This window comes from Centruroides sculpturatus, unplaced genomic scaffold (genome assembly GCF_000671375.1).
Source record: "Centruroides sculpturatus isolate CEXI.00-Female unplaced genomic scaffold, Cexi_2.0 scaffold1702, whole genome shotgun sequence".
NCBI classification, from domain to species: Eukaryota; Metazoa; Arthropoda; class Arachnida; order Scorpiones; family Buthidae; genus Centruroides; species Centruroides sculpturatus.
This window is the reverse complement of record NW_019385940.1, coordinates 63,096-68,376: the sequence shown is the minus strand read 5'-3', so window position 1 is coordinate 68,376 and position 5,281 is coordinate 63,096.

Sequence of the window (5,281 nt, the reverse complement as noted above, 5' to 3'; positions counted from 1 at the left end):
TTATAATGTTTTTTTATAAAACCCATTCCTCCCTTCAAGATTAAGCTTTTTGCCATTTTATAATAGTTAAAAATATAAAAAGTTTTTAATAATAAAATATCATAACAGATGGCGCCACCAAATGTTGCAGGGAAAGTTAAGCAACTCCTTGCTGGATTTTTGTTATTTAATTTGATTTAAGCACTTTTAAAGACGATTTCAATCACGGAAGTAGTATCTTTCTTGCATACACGGGAAAGATACTACTTCCGGGATTAAAATAGGTACTCACAATGTAACGTAATATAATTGTAAATTTAGCTTTATAGTTCTACAATGGAAAAATCTTTTCTACTTAGAAGTTTACTGTATAATGTTAGGGAGTGTGTAGCACTCTACACTCCCTTGATCTGCCCACGTCTCTGGTAATGGAGAACAGTGACGGGACAATGAAGGTTTGTGAACGTTCTTTGGACTGATTGCATGCAAACCAGAAGCTTCGGAAAAAAGTTAGAGTGCCGTTTGAAGGATCCACATCTAACTCTTATTTGGTGAAATGGTGATTGTTACTGGCATATTCATTTCTGTCAAAAGTGAAATAAGGCTCATCGTCTATAACCACATCGCGATTGTTTGATGCCTTCGAGACTCCACCACGCAGTTTTTAGTAGCAAGTTGCTTCGTCGTGTATTTTGGACCAGACTTTCACTTCTTAAGAATCATTAACATTCGTTCAAAATCAAGTAAAAGTGTCAGTATAAAATTTTGAACTCTCTTCTAATTTTCTAAGCATTTGTCCAACTATTCCCGAGGCTTCATCCTTTAATTAGTTCCCCTTCCTTTGGGTAATTTTCCTCTTCTTTAGACCACTTCCCATTCTTTCTTCAAGTATCCCTTGCTTTACCATTGAAACAATGGTATACACAGTACATCGTAAAACTGCCACGATTTTAAGCATTACATTTCTTCGGTGGAATTCATTTAATCCTTCCATTTTTCAAATGGGACTTTATTTACGTAAAATGTTTCAATAAATAGAATCGAGAATATTGTAGAAACAATGTGTGCTGGCTCGTGCATGTGCAAGTGTTTGAAATTACCAGAAAACTCTTGAAATTTGTGCACATGGTTATGATACGCTCCAGCATTAAATACATTTAATTACTAAAGGATAGAATAATGCTTATTTGCTATTTTAACTCTTCAAATTCTACTTTAACAAATGTTATAAAAATATGTACATTTCTACTATTCTAAAACATTCTTATTTATTTGTAATAATTGTTAAAACTTGTAAAATATTTTAAAATAATTAATTACTTTGATCTATTTTGAGAATATGTCTTTATACTGTAATTACAATTACTTTACTAATGCCATAGAAGAGAGTGATGGGAATTGCTGATGATACTAGTAATTGAACAGAGGCTGTGAATAATTAAAGTATTATAGTATTTAGGTTTAAAGTTTCTAATAAATATGTTAATTATTCTTTACTCTTCTACAATACTATAATACTGTCAACAAATTAATGCTGTTTTCTCTCTATTAATATATTAAGTAGAAAACTAAAAATAACAGAAAAATTTGAAGGATAATGTCTTTTGAATATTCATTTACTTCGTAATTTTTGTATAATTAAGCAATTCTTGTAAAATTTGTACACGAATTTGACTATTTTATTTATATATTTGAATTAAATTAATCGATTGTATCGAATATTTGTTAAAATTGCATTTTATAAAACGAAATTTCTCTGTTTTTTTTTAATCTATAGCAATTCAATTTTTCTTTTAATATTTATGCCACGTTTAAAAACTTTTACGATTTTAAAATTTAAAATTCATGAACTAACAATACTACGGAATAAACCGAATGACGAAGTTAATTTTGGATTTTTTAAGACGCTTGTTAGTGACTAGTGAAATCTGCGATAGCGAACTTGATAATTATCATTCTCGTTTATCTTCTTGTAAAATCCTTACGTTAAAAATCACATAACTAACTGATAAGGCGCAGAAAAGATTACTTGACAGGAATAGAAATTCGTCAAATGTGAACTTAAACATGAACTGTAAAATTCCAAGAACATTTTGTATTCGTTTAACAAACTACAGCCTCATTATCTTTAAATTATGTCTTAAAATAAGTAAATCAATTTTATTTATAAATGAATTTTTAACTTTGTATTTGATTTTAATCTATCTATTAATGATAATTATTAATTGAACCCTTATAAAATGGAAAATAATTCACACTAATTATAATCATATATAAAATACTTGTTTTTCCACATCAGAAATTTATCTTAATTTATAGATGTTTAATTCAATTATATATTTGAATTAAGTATTTTATAGATTTATACTAAATCGATAATAAAATAAAACAACTAGTTATATTGAGACAATGTATTGAACTATATTAACTCTAGAAGCCTTTGTTATGAACGAATGTAATGAAACTACAAAATAAACATTGGATAATATAGAGGAAAAAGATTATTAAACGAGAAAATTATGTAAGAAAAATATATTTTAAGTATCCTATAAACCGTACATAATTATTTGTACGCTCCTAATGATTGAGTTATTGATTAGTTGCCGAGAGAAACCAGCAAATTACGCTTGTGTGACTAATTTTCGTCTATTATCTCTGGGCTGACTCCAATGCTGGACAAGCCAACAAGTAAACGACAGACCATAATTTTATCCATTACCTGTGGGCTTGACTCAAGAGCCGGTCAAGCCATACGTAAATGAGTTTCACTTCACTGCGGATCGCTCTTCATTCCTCATCCACACTTGCAGATAAAGATGATGAACGACCCTTCGAGCTATGTAATCATAATAAATTGCGTAATCTTTAAAGGAATCGAACCCAGATCCCTAAGTGATCAAATGTACACTATAAGATAATTAAAATACCCTATAATACCTTTTATCTTTATGTAAGATTGTAGGTATAATTTGTTTAATGAAAAAATTGTGTCACGAAAATAATAATTTTAGATAAACATTTCTAAAAGAAAATATTTTTAGAACATTTTTATTAAAAAATTTTCAATATAAATCCTTATAAAATCGTTTTATGTAATGAATTTCTTATATCGATGATGAAATCTTCTGTTGACAATTGTATACGTGCAATTTATCAATTCAAAGCCTTATTTACTTACGTAAAGAGTTATTTATTAATAAGAAAAAATATTTGTTTTGAGGATATTTACACCAAAAACTAAATAATTATGTATTTACATATAAAAAATAAAACTTTAGTAATAAACCTATAAAAAAATTAGTTTTTTGGTGGTTAAATAAGATATACAGAGCATTTTTTTTATTGGCATTCGTAGATTTTGTAGAAAGAAATTAGAAGAAATTTCCTTTTATGAAAGAAGAATTTTCACATTTTTTTTTGTATTTAAGAACTATAAATCTCCCGTCATACTTTTTATCAGAAAGTAGAGATTGAAGAATTGAGAAGAGTAGAGATTTCAAGAAATTCAAGAAGAGTTGCTATTTCTACAAATTAAGTAGTTTATACTCGAGCTTGACGTTGTGATGCCGTTTCTGCAGCCCTTGGCAAAGGGCTTAAGTCGAACTTCACGGACTTCAGGGGTCTCGATTGTTCTTATTCTTTTAGATCTAGAATTTACCAGACAAATTTTACTCTTACGCTTTCCCCAAGGAGTTTTTTTCGACAAAATAACAAGTCATTTTAAATCACGTTGATAAAACAAATATTAATTGTATGTATGTTAAGACTGGACAAAAATTGAAGGAGTTATAAGGAATTCACGGCTTCTATATTAGTAATAATATTAAAAGTGACAAAATTAATTAATATTTGTACAAAAGATAACACAGTGTAACAGACAACATCCTGATTTCGTTCTAGGAAACAGTTTTCTAAATGTTTCATTTATATTTTAATTAAACTGTGAAACTGTAAATTAAAATTTCAATTGTTTAAAAGTTTAATAATAGTATTCTGCATAATGTAAAGTTTAATATGAATTTAACTTATCTCTCTCTTTTAATCGTCAGCGATTAATATCATCGAATTAATATAAATTCATTTTTTAATATAAACTTTTATAATAAAATGCATTAACATGAAATATTTTAGTATCTTTACATTATTTTTTTATTCAATTTAAAAGAGGTGAATAAGAGATTAATTTAATATATTTAATTAATTTTTATAAAGGCCGAATAAGGCTTCAGCCTACCTCTCTAAAAGATCGAATTCGGAGGAGCAACACCAGGAATTTTTCTTAGACACTCTGTCCCGAAGAGATCGGGCTCCCTTTCTATTCTATTGTCCCATTGACAGGCTGGCTGAACCCAGTATGGATGTTGAAAAACGGCTTTTTAGTGCCCACGTGGAGTTTTCCGGGTTTTCTTCACGTGTCTAATAACTAAACACAGGTCAATTTCCTATTGAAAATCCTCCCGGGAGGCCTCCGTTTACTTTTTAGTATTTATTTTCATTTCTTCCTGTTTACATTTTATATTATACACATGTCATTTATAACAGCATACAATTATAATTATTATTTATTCTTTCTTAGTTCTACTATTTTAATAATAATAATAATAATAATTAATAATAACAACACCATTTCCTGAAAAATATCTGCTACATATTGAAGCATTTTTTTTTCTTTTTCCCTGGAAAAATAAATTTAAAAATTTTTGAAAAAATTCATTAAATTTTAATTAATAGAGATTTATATAAAATTACATTATCATAATCGCCCATTTAGAATATTTTTCCTTCTTATAAATAAGAAGCTCTTCATTAGTCGAGTTTTTTTTTAAAAAGTTTAATAAATTATAATTTTTTTAATTAAAAATTTTTAAAATTTTATTTTAACAAAAGAATTTCTTAATTAAAAATTTTTCGTTTAGTGAATACATTAATGAATGCAAATTTGAGAATGATTAACCTATGTATGGGGTGAAGAACCTGAATTTTCTTTTCAGATAAGATCATAATGAAGTAATAATGTTAAGAGATGAGGAAAAAATTATATATATATATTTAAAATGCTTTTTTAAACATAAAAATTTAAATTTAAACAAGAAATTTCTCTTAATATTAGTCTAATTCGTGTTTACTTAATGTTATATTAAAATAAATAGAAGAAAGATTAGATCCAATTCAATTAACTTTCTTTTATCCGATGTTGGAAGTGAACAAAACAAGTCTGTCAGGATTATCATCCAGAGAAAACCATAATTTCGGATGTCAATAGATAGAAAGCATCGATAATATGGACAAATTTATGAGGCTT